Source organism: Harpia harpyja, chromosome Z (assembly GCF_026419915.1).
Source record: "Harpia harpyja isolate bHarHar1 chromosome Z, bHarHar1 primary haplotype, whole genome shotgun sequence".
NCBI classification, from domain to species: Eukaryota; Metazoa; Chordata; class Aves; order Accipitriformes; family Accipitridae; genus Harpia; species Harpia harpyja.
This window is the reverse complement of record NC_068969.1, coordinates 42,575,931-42,599,488: the sequence shown is the minus strand read 5'-3', so window position 1 is coordinate 42,599,488 and position 23,558 is coordinate 42,575,931.

The window sequence follows — 23,558 nt, the reverse complement described above, 5'->3', positions numbered from 1 at the left end:
TAAACAGACAAAGAGGTCTATATTAGTATTCTGTTTTCTAAATGATTCAAAGTGGAATGCAGAAAGTGAGCTATGTGAGCACCCATGGTTACAAGCAGGTTTTCTTCTGGTTTGTTTTTTTGTTTGGTTTTGGTTGGGTTTTTTTGTTTGTTTGTTTGTTTTCAGCTGTTGAGTTTTCTCATGATACAAAACCAATGGTTCAAAAAAGTGACATGTAAGTGATAAGATTTATCTGATAGACAGCTAGGACTTTTGTTGGCCCATACAGTTGTTGTCTGTGATTCCAGATTCTAACTGTCACTGCTGATATGATCACTTTGGTGAGTAGCTAAGCTTCTGAGTTACAGCTTTCAAATTCAGATGTAAAACTAGACAAAGAACCTAGTATGTGGAAGGAAAAGGAAGTCCCTAACTTGCCTGACTAATCAGATGATTATCCCATAATGCAAGCATGGTAGATTGGATGTTTATAAACATATATATATATATAAAATTGGATGTCTATAGGCAAAGCAAAGGCTTTAAAGGGAAGCCTGGGTTCAGACAGCATAAAGTCAGAAGTAATTATCATTGTAGTGTAACTAGTAGACACTGAACATGCACAAGTGCTTTACCAACATCCGATTGCCTCATGAAACATCATGTCTTCTTTCCACCAAGGCACTTACAGCTCAGGCATCTGGCTGTTGTATCCTTTGATGCCCCCTTTTGGCCCTGCTGTCAGTTGTCTACTGTCATTGACAGTAGCTGTTTCTTACATGTGGTGTAGCTCCACCCCACCCCACCCCCTCCCCCCCCCTTCACTGACCGTTCACAAAGAAACTCTCTGGAAAGAACAAATATGATGTAAGTCTTCATATATCATTCTTTTAGGACAAAAAATGACGATTCCTTAACCTCCTTTTTCTCTCTCATGTTGTGTCTTTGGTATGAAAATTGGCTTTCTGCTTCATATGAAAAGATGTAAAAAGCTGGAACACTTTGGAATACATTGCAACAGATTAGCCTCCTGGTGTTTTGATCGTTTTCCTTTCTATTGTTGAACTGTAGAGCTTTATGGTGGGATTTGGGGATGCTTTTGCATGTTATTGACCTGTAAGTTTCTCTTTGTCACAAGAAATTTTATTGCAAAAGTCTGGGATTTGCTAGACATCAGATGAGACAGATGAGAGCTTTCTATGGAAGTTTCAGCACTGGTGGAGCCATTTAAGCATCAGTATGCAGTTGTAAGATTATTTCTATAAAGAGTATGGGAAGGACACTGACCTGGCATGCAATACTCCTGACCAAACATCTGACGGGAGAGACTTTGCTAGACATTCTCAGAATATGATGGGGAAGAACTGTAAAATTTGGGTGACATACACATGTACTGAACCTGTATACACAACTGGTTTGTACTTATTTTAAAAAGGTGGAAGATGAATATTGAAATGGAATTGGATATCAGTGAGCTACAGGTAGGTTATGAATAGATCAAGTTCTAGTAGCTTCAGCTGTGGTATGAATACTGAAGTCAAATTCATGTGAAATGTGAAACCCCCCCCCCCCTGCATATTGTAAACTCTTCAGTGATGCAATTTTTAATACTGTGCCTATAGATTTAAAATAATGTAGATAGCAAATCTTCTGACTTCAGTTCAGGCATATCTGTGCACAGCCAGCTGGTGAACATGGATTTGCAAAGGATGTACTGTACTGGGTAAAGAGTACCTCTGAGACATGCAAGAGGGGAAATAAATTTGGCATTCAGGAATATTCAGTTGCCAGCCGACTACCAGAGATCAGTGTGCCCTGCTCCAATTTTTTGCTCCAGTTCCAGAGAAAAACCCTTCTAGAAGGAAGTCACACTATTTCACTGGTTACATCATGTCAGAGATAAGTAGGTAAATAAATTTTAAAGGACCTGAAAAAGCTTTCTAAATCTTCAGCTTTTCAGCGAAAAGTGTATACCTTTTATCTTATGTTATTTTATTTAATTTTATTTTATTTGTTAAACCAGTAAAAAGTTCAAGTCGATTGTAAGTTAAACACACCACAGTTCAGAGAATGGAGAATTAAAATCTTGTTGATTGCTGAATAAAATAGGGGAACTGAGGCTGTGCTAAAGTTGTTGCAATTGAAAAGATGGAAAAAAAAGCTTTGCATCTATGTGAAAAATTTGAATGAAATAAATGAAAGGGAATATGAATATGCAGGTTTTGGGATGACCCACAGCATAATAGCTCTGAATAAGTCAGGCAGATTTGAGTTTACATTTAAAAATCTGCATTCAGAAGTTGAACTTTGGAGTAACCTTTATTCTTGGAATACACTATTCTTCTAGAGATCAACTTCCTCCAAACACAGCAAAGCACTCTATAACATAAAACACTGATTTAGTTCCATGAATCTGTAGTTAACCCTCAACAATACGGTTTTCTGTCAGTATGGACAGCATTCTTTTTGTTACATTTTATAAAATCTCCTCTAAAGTTAATGAGACAGGTGAATTCCCTTTGTCTATCCTGTCTGATTTTAGTTATTTATCACCTGATGATTTTGGCAACCGCAGTAAAGTAATTGGGAAAAAAATCAGCCCAGCAGAAAGCCTAAATGAATTTGAACTTTATTGGATAGTGTAAGAGTAGAAATAGGAATAGCTTTGCTTTGGCAGAGGAAAAATGCATTTGTTAAATAACTGAGTAAAGTTTAGTAAAGCTTTTTGCTAAGTTTCATGTATGTAATGTCTGAGCTTGGTTTTATTTCCAAAAATTTTGAGAACTTATTTGAAAGAGCCTAGTGACCAATAATGTTTTGGGGAAGTACAGAAGTGATGCGAATGGAAAAGACTTCATTTATAGCCAGAAATGTAACATACTTTAAACTTGATATAAATATATGTATGTACATATGCATATATACATACACATCCATATATAGACATAATTATGTCGCCTGGGTTATAAGGTTTGTTTAAGGAAATGTTTTTGGGGTGTTCTCCAAAATACCTTTCACTCTTCCAGAGTTGAACACAGAGACCATAACAAATTGTCAGCAAGTTTTTTTGGTTGTGGTTTTTTTTTTTTCTTTTTTTTTATGAGTGTTGGTGTTAACCAACTGCAGAAAATGGAACAAAAAGGAAAAGTGTCAGTGGCCTATGTTCAATGCAAACTAACAAACAGCTAAAAAAGACTTCCAGGTTATGCAAAGACAGAATTTGATTCATTATAGGATTAAACTAATCTAAAAGAAAATGTTAATGACAGTATCAGATATAAGAAAAGTAGTTCTAGTACAACCTATATTCAAGGCAAGGAAATACACGTTTACCACAAAATTATGCAACGTTCATAAAACATCCTGATATATGAATGTGCCATGGCTTTGGTAGTGGATAAATCTAAGTGATACTACCAATCACTGCCTTGTAAATCAGACATTTCTTTGTCCATGTCATGGCTAATCCTGAAGATGTGTGCTGTAGGCTTTGCATTGATCTAAAGTTACTGTGATACAACTCTCCAATATGACAGAATATGGGGTGAAGGTGAACCCAATCAAAGTATAAAGAAACTGCTTTACTGGTGTGATTTTATGCAAAATTAAAGCAAGGTCAAATCAATTAACCACAAATACCTTCTGATCTTCAGAATAACTTTAGGTAACTGTTCATGATGGTTACAAATCCTAGTGACTGAGATTTCTGTAACAAAAAAGCTCAAAGAAGATGTCATAAGTAGGTTTGAGAACACATCTCTCTTTACTCACTGTGTGAAATTGGATGTTCTCATTTAGAGTACTAATCCTTCTTTTATAACACTTTTAAAAATCTGTAGGTTGTATTTCTTTTGAGAGGAGAAAGGTAACATATTAATGAAGTAGAAGCAAGAGAAAGAATGTTTGGTTATGCATGAGAAATGTTCAAATTCAATTACAAAAATGTATTTTATCAAGGAAAAAAACAATTCCATGTTAATAGTTTGTGATCAAAGGCAGTAATAAAATATCAATTGTCTGTCTTTCAAGTGAGCCTTTTGGGATCAAGAAAGAAAGAAAAAGAACAACAGCAACAAAACGTTGACATCTGACAGTAGTAGAATAAACCTGTACTTCTAGTTGGAAGGCCCTTTTGTATAGCAGTCGTGTTTGAAGAATGCAAGATGAATGCAAAGATAATGCAAAGAAGAGCAACAAAGCTGGTGAAGGGTCTAGAGAACAAGTGCTATGAGGAGCAGCTGAGAGAACCGGGGGTTTTTAGCCTGGAGAAAAGGAGGCTGAGGGGAGACCTTATTGCTTTCTACAACTACCTGAAAGGAGGTTGTACAGAGGGGGGTGCTAGTCTCTTTTCCCAAGTAGCATGTGATAGGACAAGAGAAAATTGCCTCGAGTTGCACCAGGGGAGGTTTAGATTGGATATTAGGAAAAATTTCTTCACTGAAAGGGTTGTCAAGCACTTGGACAGGCTGCCCAGAGAAGCGGTTGAGTCACCATCCCTGAAGGTATTTAAAATACATGTAGATGTGGCACTTAGGGACATGGTTTAGTGGCTGAATTGGCAGTGTTACGTTAAGGGTTGGACTCGATGATCTTAAGGGTCTTTTCCAACATAAATGATTCTATGAAAAATTAGCGTTTGGTTCTTGGAGGTAACAAAGATAGTTAAAGTACTACAAAGTCACAGGAATAGTTAAAACACTACAATCATTTCTTGGTATTAAATAGCATTATATAGCATTTTCTAACTTAGCAAAAATGAATACTGGATGAAGGACAACTACATTTGTGTGCCTCTTGTCCTGGATAGAATAGAAAAACAGTACAGCAGCTGACAGAGTGTGATCAGGCTGGTGAGAGGTATATAAGAGAAGAAGATAATATGATGTGAGAATGAGTTACAGGGAACACATACTTTCCTGCAGCAGCTTAGTAAATAGCTTTTATAAAAAATGGCTGTTGCTTCCACCTACCCACCTCTCCATTTATCTTAACTATATTAAACAACACTTTAAACTCTTGTTTATAGGAAAATTAATTTGATTGCAATCTCTAATTTTTAAATATCTACTATTACATTGCAGAAGCCGTAATGATTTTCTGCATACTTTTTTCATTCTGTTATTGAAGAGGCGTTGTTTAGTTCAGCTTATGATGAGTTATTAAAATTCCTGTGGCATTCCAGTTTAGGCTGACAGCATAGCAAAAGGTACTGCACTTGGAGGGCTAGACTGCATAAAACTATGTCCTTGGAGACCATAGTAGTGGGTCATTGGGATGTGCTTATAACAGCATAGGAGAGCTATTGTAACTTAGTATTCCACCCTGGTCCTCTTGCTTTTGAAAAACAGTGCATTACATTGCTGTGAGATATTTCTAATGTTAGTCTGCCTGAGGAAAAGGATTGTTTTTCCGAAGTCATGTGTGACTGTACGAGCCAGGCTTGAAATTGCTGTGACTCTGATACAACAGAGTCAAGAGATAACCCATTTAGGATCTGTAGGCCATTTGTAGCTGTGCAGTGGGTGGAACATGAGCTGTTCATGGAAAACTGATCACTAAAGTTCTGGATGGAAAGAAATTGGTGTCCTTTCTCTGTTAATAGTGTGTGAAGCTTGCTGAAGCTGGATGATACCAAGTAGTAGGATTGCTCACTTATGTGTGTGCTTGCTGCACTACTTGACAAACTATACTAAAAAAAATCAGGTTTTGTGAAGTGTTTCATCTTTATCTTATGAAGTGAGAAATGGGTTTGAAAATCTTCGTGTAAAACCAGCCAGCAAGTAAGAAACTCAGCATGTTAAACAAACCAGAAATTTGGATCTGCTGTTTTCTTTAGAGAACAGTACTGTTTCTCTGGCACCTAGGTTTTGAGAAAACACTGTGGCTTAATCTGAAAATCAGTTTGGTTCTATTCTGCTGTCTTTAAATCTTCCCAGATATCCTTCAGGGAAGAGAACATAGTGACTGCAACTACAAGAAAGGTGCAGGAATTGTTATTTATTTTCCTCTGTGAATTGATCTTAGAGTTTCTTATTTTTGCAGTATACACAAATTGAAGTCTAGCTTGTCTAGGTCATTGTCACAAAATTACATTTCCAGCTGTCATATCTGGACTTGTGCATTTGATCTTGTAAAGAATTCACTGAAGTGTATGTATATGTGTTTGTCTCTAATGCTATTAGAAGTTGTCAATGCTTACATTCTTATTGCTTTGGTTTTTTGATTCTACCTGTGGGTTGTAAAAAGTTTTCTTTTTGGAACTTGACAAAAATTTTCTGCCAAATATTTCATTTTTATTTAGCACCAATGATGTCAAAACACTGTACAAAGGGTATTATTTTCTTCTTTTTTTTTTTTAACATGAAGATAAGGAAGTCAGGTAGATGTGATTTGTTCAGTTTGTCTAGCCAGCCATTGTGAACAGTTCAGAATAGTAGCCAGCTGCCAGTGCATTATTTCATTGTTTATTGGATAGGTACATTATGTAGTGCTTAGTATTTTCATTTCAAAATGTCCATTCTATCCTCTGAGTCAAAGTCATGTCTTAGGGCTTGTAATGAAGTAAGTACATTTCCATGTAAAGTCTCTTTTCACTATTTCAAATATATATATATAGTAACCTCATAATATGGATAACAAAATCAAACACAGGAAAAATAAACTAGAATTGGAGGGCTGCAAATAAAGTTGCTTAGAGCCTAAAGGAGACAAGTTTTAGGTTAGAATATCTGGGTTTCCCTCTCCATAATGGTAAAGGTAAAAGCCTTGAACTTTTAGTCAGTTTGGTTCCAGATTAAGTGTCTTTTGAACACAGATTACATTTGCTCAGTCAAAAATGTGGTGCAAGAGACGCAGGAAACAACAGAATGAAGGAAAGAGCTGTAACTGTCTGATTATACCTGTTTTCTTTCACAATCCACAACAAAATGATAGATACTAGAAACAATGCCTGGACTTGGAAGTCTACACTGTTGCTTATGGCCTAGAAATGAAATCATAATTACACATACAAAATTAAATTGTTCCTTTATTCTCTGGGTGGAGTCACAGCTATAATTGCAGAGTCTTTGCTGGAATAAATTCCTCAAAACAAATATAATCCCACAATGTGATGTGTACTCTACATTGTACACAGTCACAGATTCCAATTTCCATGTGTTCCTGCTGGAATGCACTTATTCATTAGTTTTTTTATTATCTCAGCAATAAGTTTAATATCCAATAATATTCCATTCCCCACCTCTATTTTCAGTCAGCTTTACTCTTCTGAAACAATCACCTTTGGGGTTTAAATACTCCTTGTATGTCAAAATCTGCATTTCTTAGAATTCTTCGAAAGTTTGAGATGAAAATATAATTTGGAGTAGGAGGAAAAGGGAAGAGTCCTTTTGATTTTAAATAAATACAAAAGACAATACTGAAAGGAAAAGCTGACCTCCTGATCTACTTCTTCCTTAAAAATGTACTGGTTTCTGATCTTCTTGCCTCTTGCAGATTGGTTTGTGTTAAGTGTGAACATTCTCCTTTCCAAAATCAATTTGTTTTTGTGGAAATATTGTTTCCCAGCTTAATAAAATGACTGGGAAGAGTGACCACAGAGGGTAAATTATGCTGAACCACACCAACAGTCTTCTACAGAGAGATCACTGGCTTGGTGGATGAGGAGAGAGCAGTGGGTGTTGTTTGTCTTGGCTCCAGTAAGGCTTTTGACACTATTTCCCATAAAATCTTCATAGCCAATCTGATGAAATATGGGATAGATAAGCAGACAGTGAGATGGACTGAAAACTGACTGAACTGACAGATGTAAAGGATTGTAACCAGGCCCAAGAAGTACAGTTGAAGACCAGCCACTAACAGGGTGCCCATGGGGTGGATTTTGGGACCAATACTCTTCATTACTGACCTAGATGATGGGTCAGAGTGCACCCTTGGCAATGGGCAGATGATAGAAAACTAGGAGGAGCGGCTGATACACCAGCTGGGAGCCAGGACAGGCTGGATAAATGGGGTAATTGGAACATCAAGAAGTTTAACAAAGGGAAATGTGAAGTCTGACACCTGGGGAGGAAAAACCACAGGCACCAGCACATCCTGGAGGTTGTCCAGGTGGAAAGCTTCTTGGCAGAAAAAGACCTGGGGGTCCTACTGGACACCAAATTGAACATGAGCCAGCTATCATAGAATCATAGAATCATAGAATCATAGAATCATTTAGGTTGAGGTTGGAAAAGACCTTCAAGATCATTGAGTCCAACCATCATCCATGTCCACTAAACCATGTTCTGGAGTACTTCGTCTACGTGCTTTTTGAGTATCTCCAGGGATGGTGACTCAACCTCTTCCCTGGGCAGCCTGGTCCAATGCTTGACAACCCTCTCAGTAAATAAATTTTTTCCTAATATCCAACCTGAATCTCCCTTGCCGCAACTTGAGGTCATTTCCTCTCATCCTATCTCCAGCCACCTGACAGAAGAGACCAGCACCCACCTCACTACAACCCCCCTTCAGGTAGTTGTAGAGAGCAATAAGGTCTCCCTGCAGCCTCCTCTTCTCCAGACTAAACAGCCCCAGCTCCCTCAGCTGCTCCTCATAAGACTTGTGCTCCAGGCTCCTCACCAGCTTGGTTGCCCTCCTCTGGACACATTCCAGCAGCTCAATGTCTTTCCTGTAGTGAGGGGCCCAAAACTGAACACAGTATTTGAGGTGTGGCCTCACCAGTGCCGAATAGAGGGGAACAATCACTTCCCTGCTTCTGCTGGCCACACTATTTCTGAGACAGGCCAGGATGCTGTTGGTCTTCTTGGCCACCTGGGCACACTGCTGGCTCATATTCAGCTGGCTGTCAATCAGCACCCCCAGGTCTTTTTCTTCTGGGCAGCTTTCCAGCCACTCTTCTCCAAGCCTGTAGTGCTGCATGGGGTTGCTGTGACTGAAGTGCAGGACCCGGCACTTGGCCTTGTTGAACTTCATATGATTGGCCCCAGCCCATCGATCCAGCCTGTCCAGATCTCTCTGTAGAGCCTTCCTACCCTCAAGCAGATTGACCCTGCATCTCAACTTGGTGTTGTCTGCAAACTTGCTGAGGGTGCACTCAATCCCCTCGTCCCAATCATTGATAAAGATATTAAACAGAACGGGGTGTAACATCAAGCCCTGGGGAACACCACTTGTGACCCGCCGCCAACTGGATTTCACCCCATTCACCACAACCTTCTTGGGCTCGTCCATCCAGCCAGTTTTTCACCCAGCAAAGAGTACACTTGTCCAAGCCATGAGCCACCAGCTTCTCAAGGACTATGCCGTGACAGACAGTGTCAAAGGCCTTGCTGAAGTCAAGGTATATAACATCCTCAGCCTTTCCCTCATCCACTAGGTGGGTCACCTGGTCATAGAAGGAGATCAGGTTGGTCAAGCAGGACCTGCGTTTCGTAAACCCATGCTGACTGGGCCTGATCCCCTGCTTGTCCTATACTTGCCATGTGAGTGCTCTCAAGACAAACGGTACCATAATCTTCCCTGGTACCGAGGTCAGGCTGACAGGCCTGTAGTTCCCTGGATCCTCCCTCCGACCCTTCTTGTAAATGGGAGTTACATTAGCAAGCCTCCAGTCCTCTGGGACCTCCCCTGTTGACCAGGATTGCTGATAGATGATGGCGAGTGGCTTGGCAAGGACCTCTGCCAGTTCCCTCAGTACTCTTGGATGGATCCCATCAGGTCCCAGAGATTTGTGAGTGTCCAGATGGCGTAGTGGGTCCCTAACTATTTCCTCCTGGATTAAGGGGGGTATATTCTGCTCTTCATCCTCACCTTCCAGCTCAGGGGGCAGAGTAGCCTGAGGATAACTGGTCTCCCTATTAAAGACTGAGACAAAGAAGGCATTAAGTACCTTAGCCTTTTCCTCATCTCTGGTGGCTCTGTTGCCTTCTGTATCCATTAAAGGATAGATAACCTCCTTGGGATTCTTTTTACTGTTAACATATTTGTAAAAACATTTTTTGTTGTCCCTTACAACTGTGGCCAGATTTAGTTTTAGCTGAGGTTTTGCCTTTCTAATTTCCTCTCTGTATGATCTAAACAAGATCCCTGTACTCCTCCCAAGTTGCCCGCCCTTTCCTCCAGAGATGATAAACTCTCCTTTTTTTCTTGACTCGTAGCAAAAGCTCCCCATTCAGCCAGGCCGGTCGTTTTCCTCGGCGGTTCGACTTGTGGCACATGGGAATAGCCTGGTCCTGAGCCATTAAGATTTCCTTCTTAAAGAATGTCCATCCCTCCTGGACCCCTTTGCCCTTCAGGACCATCTCCCAGGGGACTCTCTCAACCAGTGCCTCGAAGAGGCCAAAGTTAGCCCTCCGGAAGTCCATAGTGGTGGTTTTGCTAACCCCCTTCCTTGCCTCACCAAGAACTGAGAATTCTATCATTTCATGGTCTCTAAGCCCAAGACGGCCTCTGACCATCACACCTCCCACCAATCCTTCCCTGTTCATAAACAGTAGGTTTAGCAAGGCTCCTCCCCTGGTTGGCTGACCTACCAGGTGTGTCAGGAAGTTATTTTCCACACACTCCAGGAACCTCCTAGATTGTTTACTCACTGCTGTGTTGTATTTCCAGCAGATGTCTGGAAAGTTGAAGTCCCCCACGAGAACAAGGGCACACGATTCTGAGACTACTGCCAGCCGCTTGTAGAACGATTCATCTGTCTCTTCAACCTGGTTGGGTGGCCTATAACAGACTCCCAGCACAATATCTTCCTTGTTGACCTTCCCTCTCATCCTCACCCATAAGCACTCCAACTTGTCATCACAATTGTGTAGCTCTGTACAGTCAAAACACTCCCTAACATAGAAAGCCACCCCACCACCTCTTCTGCCTTGCCTATCCCTTCTGAAGAGCTTGTAGCCATCCATTGCAGCACTTCAGCCATGGGAGTCGTCCCACCATGTTTCCGTGATGGCAACTAAGTCATATCTATCCTGCTGCATGATGGCTTCCAGCTCCTCCTGTTTATTGCCCATGCTGCCTGCATTGGCATAGATGCATTTGAGCTGGGTTATCGAATCCACCCCTAACATCGGCATGCTGCCCCCAGGCTCATCTCTGGTGCTCCTACTTTTATCCCTTACCCCCTTCAAACCTAGTTTAAAGCCCTCTCTATGAGCCCCGCCATTTCATGAGCGAGGATTCTCTTACCCCTTTGAGATAGCTGGATGCCATCTGTCGCTAGCAAGCCCAGTGCTGTGTAAACCTCCCCATGATCAAAAAAACCAAAATTCCACTGATGGAACCAGTCTCTGAGCCACGTATTAACCAGGTGTGTTTTCCTGTTCCTTTCAGTATATTTCCCTGCCACTGAAGGGATTGAGGAAAACACTACCTGTGCTCCTGGTCCTTCCACTAATCGCTCCATTGCCCTGAAGTCCCTTTTGATTGCCTTTGGATTTCTCCCTGCAATCTCATCACTGCCAACCTGCACAACCAATAGCGGATAATAATCAGAGGGCCAAACCAGACAAGGGAGTTCCCTGGTAACTTACCTGGGCCCCAGAGAGGCAGCAGATTTCCCTGTAGGATGGGTCAGGTCTGCATATTGGGCCCTCTGTCGCCCTTAGAAGGGAGTCACCTACGACAATTACCCTCCTTTTTCTTTTTTCAGAGGATGTGAGAATGCATGGGGCTGCCTGACTGGGCTTAGGCACCTCCCTAGATAGGGCTTCATCTACAACCCGATCTTCATTGACCTGGTCCTCAAGTTCCAGAGCCCCATACCTGTTGTGTAGGGGCAACTGGGAAGGTGAGGGATATGGGGAGGGGATTCGCTTGCCTCCCAAAGCAGGGACCTGTATCCATTCCCCTCCATCTCTTAGGTCCCCTCCTGCCTGGTGGCAAGAGGGCAGGGGAACCTTTGCTTCTTGTGGAGCCTCCATCTGCTGCCTCTGCCTCAGGGATGGTAGGGTGTAGGACCACCAATCTATCTCCCTCTCACACTCCCTGATACTCCCCAACCTTTCCATTTCCTCCTTCAGCTCTACCACCAGGCTGAGCAAATCACTGACCTGGTCACACCTCACACAAGAGGTGTCCCCGCTGACCTCCATCATTTCTGATAGACTCAGGCGCTCCCCGCAGCCAGACAGCTGGACAGCTGCATGTTTGCATGGGACCTCTGTCTGCATCACCACATTTTTCCTAACAATGGCTTTCCCCATAGTGGCAACCATACCTGAGTGTCCCTCTGGGCCAACAACCACCCCTTGAGTAGCCTTCTCCAGCTGGGAAGAGGAAGAGGGGGGGCTGCGCCCTATCTGTGCGAACTGCCTGCGTGAACTGCCATGCCACGCCCTTTCTGATGTGCCACATCCTTTCTGATGTGCCACGCCCTTTCTGATGCACCACGCCCTGTTTGCCCACCCTGTTCGCCACTCTCCTGGTCGCTGGTGCTCCTGAGGGCCATTCAAATCTCCCGCGGTTGCCCCTGGCAAGGCCCACGCTGCATCAGCCCCTCTCACGAGAGCTGCTGGCTCTGGACAGGTCCCTCCTCTCTTCCCTGGGCCTCAGGAACCTCCCAGTCTGCCTCAGTCTAGCGCTTAGCCACCGACTTACCATTGCCTCTGCTGGCCTCGCCACTGACTGAATGTTGCTGATGGTTACGCCGCGTTTAAAATGTGTCCTTGCTGCAAAGACAGCTAACAGTATCCTGGGCTGCATTAAGAGGGATGTTGCCAGCAGGTCGAGGGAGGTGATCCTTCCACTCTACTCAGCACTGGTGAGACACAAATACAGTGGTGTGTCCAGTCCTGGGCTCCCTGGTTTATTAAATATGTGGACATATTGGATGGAGACCAAAGGAGGGCCAAAAAGATGATGAAAGGACTGGAGACCTTGGATATTCAGGTTGGAGAAGAGAAAGCTCGGGGGGATATTATGCATGTGTATAAATATCTGATGAGAGGGTGTATAAGGATGATGGAGCTAAGCTTTTCTCAGTGGTGCCCAATGACAGGACAAGAGGCAATAGACACAAACTGAAACACAGGAAATTCTGTTTAAACATATGAAAAGCCTTTTTGTTACACTGCCTGATCAAATACTAGAGCAGGTTTCCCAGAGATATTCAAAACCTGACTAGACATCATCCTCGTCAACCTGCCCCAGATAACCTTGCTCAGAGCAGGGCATTGGACTGTGTAATCTCCGGAGGTGATTGCAACCTCAGCAATTCTGTGTTTCCTTAAATACCAAATTTGCTCACAGTAAAAAATTATCCCAAAATATATAAATAATTTTAAATCAGTTTAATTAAAAAGAAATGTGATTTCTTTCTTGCCTGCTCATCTTCTAATCCTCAGTAAGGAAAATTAATAACATTCTTGGGGCAGTTGTGTGTGTGTGTTGGTCATGTAGTCATCCCATGGCAATATGAGTGTTCATATTGGCTATATATGTTCAGCCTCTGTTAAAAGAAAAGAAAATCAGCAGTCAGTCCTAAGTTTTAAGTACTCTTAGATGAAATGGAATATATGAAAATAACCTGACTACACTTCAGAACTGGGAGCTGATATGTGAAGAGGCTATAAGAATCTTACGAAAAACAGTGGACAGGAGAGAGGGTGGAAAACAGTTACTGAGCCTGAAGAGTTTGGAGCAGAAAGCTTGGAAGCTGTTTTCTTTGCAAAGCAAGTAGGAGGGATTTGTCTAACTGCAAAGTACTGAATGAATAGGCTTGGAGTAGAAATGAAACCAGGTTTGTTTGTGGTTTTTTTTTTTTCATATTCCAACCTAAGCATCCTGTATATAACTGTATTTAGCTGAAATTCATATAGCTTTTGCTGAAAAGATTGTCTTGTCATCATATCTTCCTGTTACAGAGCTCCCAGAAAGGTAAGGGATGACACCTTCTACAGGCCTTTTATAGGAATAATTATGGTGTGTAAGATCTGTCTTAGGGTGGTTAACCTTGCAAAAGGCAGCTGCTAAGGTCCTACAGTTTCTGAAGGTTAAGAATTTCTTTAAGCCCATACTCTATTGCCTTTATCTTAAAAGACTGCTTGAAGAGTAAAATACTTGCTCTAAATACTTAAGAGCATAATTTATGCATTCTAGCAACAGGGAAATTGCTGAAATTTTGGGGGATCTGAGTTAAGGAAGGGAGAAATAAAGGCTGAGTAAAAGCTTGGCTCTACTTGTTGTCTTGGTTTCAGCCGGGGTAGAGTTAATTGTCTTCTTATTAGCTGGTATAGTCCTATATTTTGAATTTGGTATGAGAAGAATGTTGAGAACACACAGATGTTTTCAGTTGTTGCTCAGTAGTTCTTGGTCTAAAGTCAAGGATTTTTCAGCTTCTTATGCCCAGCTAGCAAGAAGGCTGGAGGGGCACAAGAAATTGGGAGGGGACACAGCCAGGACAGCTGACCCAAACTGGCCAACAGGGTATTCCATACCATGTGATGTCATGCCCAGTATATAAAATGGGGGAAGTGGGGCTGGGGGGAATCGCTGCTCAGGAGCTAACTGGGCGTCAGTTGGTGCGTGGTGAGCAATTGCATTGTGCATCACTTGTTTTGTATATTCCAATCCTTTTAATTATTATTATTGTAATTTTATTATTATCATTATTAGTTTCTTCTTTTCTGTTCTATTAAACTGTTCTTATCTCAACCCACGATTTTTATTTTTTTTTTTTTTCAGTTGTCTCCCCCATCCCACTGGGTGGGGGGGAATGAGTGAGCGGCTGCATGGTGCTTAGTTGCTGGCTGGGGTTAAACCACAACACTTGTGCTCCTCGATATGTGCACATGAGTTCTTTTAAATAGAAGGTGAAATCGTCCATGTCTCTAGAAAGAAGGAATGGCAACTATTAGTTCTGGTGTAATGTGAAGGGAGAGAACCCCACTAGTGAGTGTAAAGCTTGTAGGAAAAATAGTGGGTTTGTTTTCTAACAAGATTTTTTTTTTTGGTGTGACCAAGGATATCTGTGGAATGTAAGTGTAGCACTCGTTCTAGAAAAAAACTAGGGTACTTTGTGCAAAATGAGGCCAAAGAAATTTCTGAGACTATCATTTAGGAACTAGGGCTAGAAAACAAATTTAACAAAAACAAGTGAATGGAGCTGGTGCTGTTTGTTTGATTTCTAAATAGTTCTCCTAGTTATAGCATTGCAGATTCATCTATTTAAAACTAACAGGCAGTATAAAATGGCTGATACAATCCTGATATTCTGATTTTTGAAATAGCTTTTTAGCTGATGCAGTTTCTGGAGATCTGTGGAGGTTAACAGAGGTTCAGTTCTTACTAAATGTAGATGTCGTATATTGATCCCTCATCTTAAGATTTCCCTCCATCCTCCTTCTTTCAAGGTTCCATTTAAATTTACCAGAGCACTACTGCATACGTTTTTCCTTTGAAGGAAATGTTATTATTGGCATTTCCCTAGCATGAAACATTGAGAACTGTTAAACTCATATTAAATGTATATGCAATTAGAAATGTCAGTTTGAAGAAAAACAAGTTGACCCCACTGTCAGAGAGTCAGTACCCACTGAACTACACAGTTCAGGGCTGTTCAGGCAAGGTTTCTTTCCTACTGACCATCAAGTGCTTGCTGAAAACTGAGAAAGTAGAACAACAGAAATAAGTAGACAATGAAAAATGAATAACTAAACATTGAAAATAAAAACATAAAGCACTTCTCATTTGTCTTGGTGAGAATTGCTTCAAACATTGTGTAAAGGAAGCAATTTCCTAGCAACCCTTCCTTAATGCACAGCAATATACCTGACTGAAAATAGCATTGCTTCTCTATGTCACTTTATGTGTAGTTAGGGGCCTGTCAATAAACCTCCTATCAACTCCTTCAGCAGAGTTGTAATCATCCAGCCATTAAAATTCATTATAGGAGGACACTTAAAATAAGATTCTCCTGGGCCTTAGCAATGTGATTTTGAAATGTTGTTTCTCTTTTTATTTATCCTGATTTAGAGATGGAATGAGCAAAAGTTGCTTAGCCCTGTCCTGATCCAGTGTCGGGGAAGGTTTTGATATGATCCCAAGAGCGAGATTAAGACACAAAAGAGGTCAAATGCCATATACCCAAAAGAGTTTTTATTATCAAAAGTATCAAAAGTAGAAAATAGTAGCAATAGGATAGAATGGAAGAAAAGGCAGAAATCAAGCAAGCAGTTGGGATAGAGTTGCAAGGGTAGTCACGACCATGGATCCAGCGGTGTTCCGTAGGTCCTCAGTCTTCAATTCTTCGGTGGTGAGTGCACACCACAGCTTGTCTGCACCGTTTTTTATAGGGCATATTTTGATGAGGTATGCACATATGTATTGTTCATGCACTGTTCACATGCTGCAGGTTTTGTCTATCACATGACCTTTGTGTGACCAAATCTTATCTCAAAGACTACAGTTTCTGTGAGAATGGTAGCCTCCACATCCTTACATGCTTGTCGGCTTCAGCCTGTTTCCTCTCCTGAATGCCTCAGTGGCCTGGTAATTGTCCTTATGGACAGAGGAGTGCCCTGCTTAAACAGGCCATCTCAGAGACAAAGGGCTCGAGATAAGCAGTCCACAATTCTTGAGATGAACGGCTTCAGAAGTCTCTCACACCTAACAATCTTTGAGACAAACAGCTTGAGATAACAATTCAGTCTCTCATAAGCCCATATACAGAAGTTAATGCTCCTCAAGTTTAAAAAAGATCAGGGCAGCTTTTTGCTCTTATTTAGTGGCTGTCCTTTTAAGAGTCAGATTTTTCGAGCTGGGATTGAAGCTTTTACAAGAAGAGATGTATGACTTCTCCAGTCCTTATCTTGAAGAATCTAATCTTTTCTTTATTTTCTGTGCATAAGGAAAGAATTAATAAAAGATGTTGATTATTTAATGTAGCATAGACAGTGGCTAGCCATGGGCTATTGTTCCAGTTCCTTTCACTCTCTTTTGTTAATACACCATTTTCTTAATCCTATATCCTTTGCTCCTCCTCAGTTGTTTTGGTTATTCAGAACTTCTGATTTATAAACTATTCACTGTTTTCCCTCTAAGCTGTACCCATAAGGCAACACAAAGCTATATGAACAAAAGGAAAAAAATCCTGTGTCTACATCATTCTTGTGTCCTCTCTTGACCTTTTCTAGCCAGCAAGTGTCTGAAACCCAAACTGGCAGTTCATCTAAACTGTAACATGGCAGAAAACTTATGTACTCTGAATAATTATTTTTTGGAAGAAAGTATACTGTCATGAAAATTGCATCTTTGCCTTAAAATCTTAAAGTGCTTTCTTGACAGTGGTTCTGCCCCTAGTGCGGTCAGATAGGAAAATTTCAGTGTGTTAAACTGGTCTGGGAAAAGTCATTACAAGGTCATGCAATAAAAACAATAAGTTACAGCTGATTTCTGTTATTTCTAATAACCTTTATGCTATTAGAGAAATCTGCATTTCTTAACACTGAAAGGGTTATCAAGCATTGGAACAGGCTGCCAAGGGAAATGGTTGAGTCACCACCCCTGGAGATATTTAAAAGACATGTAGATGTAGCGCTTAGGGACATGCTTTAGTGGTGGACTTGGCAGTGTTAGGTTAATGGTTGGATTCCATGATCTTAAGGGTCTTTTCCAACCTAAATAATTCTATGATTCTATAAAGCGCTAAAATCTAACCCAGAGGATGGAAATTTCATTGGCTTTCATTTAATTTAGATTTTTGTTTAAAATATGTGTACAAAATAAGTAACTTATGAAACTGTAGGATGAAACATGTAATAATTGACTTTTATATTGTCTACTGAGATGTACATGAAGACTAAGTAACTGGCAAAAGCAAGAGTTTTAATGCAAAATACAAGTAAGCTGTAGTGGTTGGGGTAAATATAGATTGGTGTATTCTCACAGCATGACTGGAAGCTATGAAATGTTCAATAATATCTTTCAATATCTGATAAAGCCTTTTTTTTTCTCTTTTATCTCAGAAGTTCAATGGAAAAGATGAATAGAGTAAGCTTGTAGGCTTGAGTTAATAACAGATCATGGTCTTTTCGCAGAGATAAGGGACATCACAAGTTGCAAAAAAACAGTAATAAAGTTTCCATCTAGGAAAGCTGAGATTTGCTCAGGGATTAGAAAATGTAATGCATTTTTTGGCCAGGGACGAAGTAGTTAGTTTTGGAAAAGCAGGTTCTGGAGTCTGCAAAGTTTCAGTAAAAACTTGGAACAATCATTCTGCTTTATCATTTCTGTTTCCTTTCTACTTCAATTATTGGGGGCAGTGGCAGGGGGAAGCCAAAATAATTTCATTGTGATCTGTTCTACCAGAAATGTTTTCTTTCTTTGTACCCTGCAAATTAAGAAGGAATTTACATTGTGTATTTGGATTCCAATATCACATAGAAATAGGATCCCATACAGCTGTGTGACATGAATCTGAAGGAAAATTTTCAGATCAGTTTCAGGAAATTGTATCAAGATTATGAAAATTTGTAGAGGGGAAGTAGTTTTGTCACTAACAAAAGCAACATTTTGGCATATGAGTGAACACAGACAACACATCTTAACTATTATGTAAGTCAGAAATGGCCTCTTTCATGATTTATAAGCTTCTGAGTTATAGTTTTATCCTACTACTTTGTCCTCTCTATTGTGCCTATTGCATTATTGACCCTACTAGAGGTACTGTATCAGTCAGCCAATAATTCCATTCTAAAATGCCCCTCCAAACTACAAATACGTGCATTTAATTTTGACAGCATGGTGGAAAGGGGGAGGTATAGATACCTGATTTATAAGATAATAAATTTTGCAAGTAAAAAAGTAAGAGTTCCTTTATGAAAAACCTTTCTGAAAGAAATAATATTTTAGAGACACTTGAACTGTGAATGTTTTTCTTTACCTCATCACACATGTTTTTTATGGTATCATTTAGGATGCAGCTTAGTTCACCTAAATGTAACTGCTTGGTACAATTTTTATATGTATTAGGACACTTGAGACAACCATACAGTCGACAAGGCACATGAATTATTAAAGAACAATGTCTTTCTGGATGACCCTTCTGATGCTGGATATCCTGGGACATTTAAATGGTGTTAGATGTCTATATTAGGGAGACAAAATTGCATCCATACTAACTAGTCCATAGACTTTCAAATATTTTTCCATAAAGAATTTGTCTGGTAGTACAAATGTCTACTGGACATAACAATCTACTACTAATCTCTGTAATCCTAAATAAAACACACTGAACTTTCTTGTAAAAATGTACACACCCATAACTCAGACATGAAAAGGTGACTTATACCAGAAAGATATCTGTAGAGTTCTAAATAATTTGGTAATGTACCATGAGTCCTATAGTTCAAATCTTGCTGATATGCTATTATCATTTTATATAATAAGCACAGAAATATTTACTCCGTCACTACCCTACGCAGGTACAAGCTATATTTATGATTATTTTTTTCTTTTTATTCTTGCAAGATGATGATTTCACAGTAAAAATTAGAGGAATTGTGATATGTTAAGTTGCATTAAAGGATTCATACAGAGAACAAGCATAGCTATCAATTTAATAATACTGCAGCAAAATCCTGGATTAACTTTTTGTGATGTAACTGACACTATAAACCTACAAACACTGTTTCTCTCTCCTTTATTAACTCAACATAGAAAGGATCTTGCTTTGCTTTCTTCTGTATTCATTGACCAGAACAAATGTGTCCTGGTTTCAGCTGGGATAGAGTTAACTGTCTTCCTAGTAGCTGGTACAGTGCTGTGTTTTGAGTTCAGTATGTGAAGAATGTTGATAACACTGATGTTTTCAGTTGTTGCTCAGTAGTGTTTAGACTAATGTCAAGGATTTTTCAGCTTCTCATGCCCAGCCAGTGAGAAAGCTGGAGGGGCACAAGAAGTTGGCACAGGACACAGCCAGGGCACCTGACCCAAACTGGCCAACGGTGTATTCCATACCATGTGACGTCCCATCTAGTATAGGAACGGGGAAGTGGGGGCAGGGATTCGCCGCTCGGGGACTGGCGGGGTGTCGGTCGGCGGGTGGTGAGCAATTGCACTGCGCATCATTTGTACATTCCAATCCTTTCATTATTTCTGTTGTCATTTTATTAGTGTTATCATTATCATTATTAGTTTCTTCTTTTCTGTTCTATTAAACCGTTCTTATCTCAACCCACGGGTTTTGCTTCTTTTCCTGATTTTCTCCCCCATCCCACTGGGTGGGGGGGAGTGAGTGAGTGGCTGCGTGGTGTTTAGTTGCTGGCTGGGGTTAAACCACGACAAAATGAAAAAAAAAAAAAATTCTCTTAGCTGTTTTTTCACTGTGTCATTTTTGTCCTTGATAGGTTTGCATTAGTGAAATTGGTCTGTAAATTCATCCTTTGTTTCACTTGAGACTATGCCATACAAAGCTAGTAACAGTCAATGCCACTGTTGCAAACAGCATGAGGGCAATGGTAAAGTTCTCTGTAATTCATATTCTATACATAAGATGCATTATTTCATTATTTTATGACATGATACAGATCCCATGATGCTTAATTGCAGTAGGATCATCCTAGCAATATCATTTTGAGAGAAGAAATTCCAGCACCAGCAAATACAAGCAACTTTATGGTCTCACATAATTAAAGGTTTTCTTCTTTGTCCCTTAGAAATAGTAGTAATAACAAAACCAGTCAAGTTAGGAAAACACTCTGAAAATAATGTAGTAGGATGACTTTAGTGTAAGCAAGATAGTGGAATGGATGACCTGTTGTGCTTTCTCTATCTTAAGTCTGATTTTGAGCTTAATTATTTCTGCACAGAATCCTTTCATGGACAATTTTTTCAAGTTTTCTCAATGAGTTCTCTACAACAGTGGAGCAGCTCTACATACTTATGAATGGAAGAAAGAAAATCCTGCTGATATTCTATCACTTCAGAAGGCTAGCCAGCTCATTTTGTAATTTAGATATATCAATAAGCTGAATTCATGGTGAAGAATGAGAACTACTTGCCCTTTGGTAAACAAATTTATTGGAAGGGTGTGAGGTGATGGGAGTTTCCCTTCAGAATCAAGTTTGAGGTTGAAAGCTTTTGCCTTAGGGCTTTGTTTTCATGCTAGAGTCTATGACTGAAGACAGCTATTTTCATAAAACCTATCTATGATTCGGTAGGTCAGTCAGAAGTAAAAGAGCCCTACTGACAGGGTTCTTACAGTGCATTGCCACCTGAAACATTTTGTGTAGCATTTTATGAGCACATTGGAAATATTTCCTCTAGAATGTAGCATTTTTTTCATGACTCATAAACCACCCCTTTTCTTGTTTGAAAATGCAAAAAAAATTATTCAGTTCAAATTAAAAATAAATAATTTCCATTCAAAGCACATTTTTATATATCTTGGAGGAAAGAAAACCATGGTTTCTTATTCTGATCTATCATACACATGATGAAAATGAAGCATTAAAAAACCCCACAACATTAATTTATTAATAAGAACTTTTTAGCTTTTCCTGCTTGAAGAAAAAAAAAAAATCTGTAAATTTCACTAGTAAAAAGCCTATTTTAACAACAACAAAAAAATTCAGTTCCATATGGAAAGTTGCGTAGAAAACAAAATGCTAGTGAAACATCTTTTTTTTGTTGTTTTTGAAAGGCAATATCATTTGAATGTTCAATATAAACAAAGAGTAAGCAGAGGGGAAAATATATTTTTAAAACCTTACAGCTTAAAGTCTAAGGAATAACAATGCAAGTTCTTTAAAATAAGTCAGATTTCATAACACAAGCTAGTGACATCTGGCTTTTGTGAACATTATCTTTGTAGAAATTCTCCCAAGATATACTGGATAAGCTAAAACAGTACACAGAAATTTCAAATACTGCATGTTGAGACAACATGTTTTGAAAATGAAGTACATTTGTTGCTGAAGTGTGTTACTATGTTGTTGACATTCTTATCAGACAGTGAGAGTAGGAGCTTAAATACTGTTTGCAGAGGTACGTTCCTCTTACTTCAGCTGTGTTCATTCTTACCTCTAGATCTTTATTCTGAATAACTTGAAATATTCAGTTCACCAACACTTCTGTTTGTTTGTTTGTTTCAATCATAATTTTCCATTACCCTGAGAATAGTGCCATGGAGATGCAGTACATCTTCACTGAAGTTACAAATAGATGCACAAGTTCCAGTAGCTGGAAATTCTTTTAAAATTCTTCAACTTTTATTTCCTTTCAACCTTGTAGAAATACTAGCGCTGAGAACAAGCTCTTAGAGACAATAGCAGGAACATTACCTCTGCTGTAATTGCAATGACATGAGTCTTCCTTTCTCAGCAAACTTATAATAATGGACATTTTTTAGTAAGAATAGGTTTGGCCAAGACAACAAAGCTGTTGTTCATCATGCAGCTCAACAAATGTTTAGCGTTCTTTTAAAACCAAGGCAACGTTATTGATCATTATTTATCTTAAGAACATAACATAAGTAGTCATAAGAACTTATATTAACCCAGTAGCTTAACTGCTACTTGCTTGATTCCTTGGTACCTTGATCTCCTCTGAGATTTCTTGTACAGGGAGGTAACCTCACCAAATTTTAATGCAGTAGCTGTTTGTTGATCTGTTTAGAAAGGTGTTTTAAAATGCTCCCCTAAGTCTTGTCATTCAGGTACAGATAACCTCTTTGCCTCAAGGTGAAGGGAATAATAAAAATATCACTACTCTCATGTCTGGTTTAGTGCAGAAAGCCTATTTTACTAATAGTACCAGAGCAACTCAAAACAGGGAAAATAAATGATGAATAAAATAATAATAAATAATAAAATAAATGATGAATAAAATATATGATCAGACTTTCAGAAAGACAGCAGAGAATTGAATCTAGCTTTACCTGCAGCTAACACTTCTTCTATTGGTTACAGAAGAAGCATTTTTCCTTGTACTCTACCCTAGTGTTGTACCTTACAGACTAACAACATTACCGGATGTCAGTGGAGAAGGGACACTAGGAGTCATCTTCAAAAATTATAACTATTAGAAATAATTAATGCTGCACCTTTGTAACTATTATGTTTTACTTCCTAAATGCATTCAGTTTCCTTGAAAAGAATACACCTGAGGAGAAAGGTAGGAATATAAAGAAGAATGCACCTTACAGTACTACTGTTTCATAGTCAGGAAGCATTGATTCACAGGAGAGAGGAAAAACTGCTTCAGTGCCAAAACAGAAGGTGACAAGAACTTTCCTTTCTTAGGTTCACATAATGAATGTTGTCCTATGAATATATATGTGCATGTGAAACTGACCATGTAGAAACCTATCTGGACCACAAAAGACACTAAGAAAGGTATGCCAATTCTCTATGACGTACGCAGCACTGTGCAGAGCCTCAAAATTTCATGGAAACCATTGAAATGAATTAAAAGTCAGTGTAACAAAGGCCCACAGAGCTGGAAAAGGAAATGTAGCTGGAAAGCAGATAAGTCTGAAAAGGCAACTGCAAAAGGCATGACTAATAAAGAATAAAATAGAAAAGAGACAAAGCAGCTTGGCATTTGTATTACACGGAACATTTGGTTTCCTTAAGGAT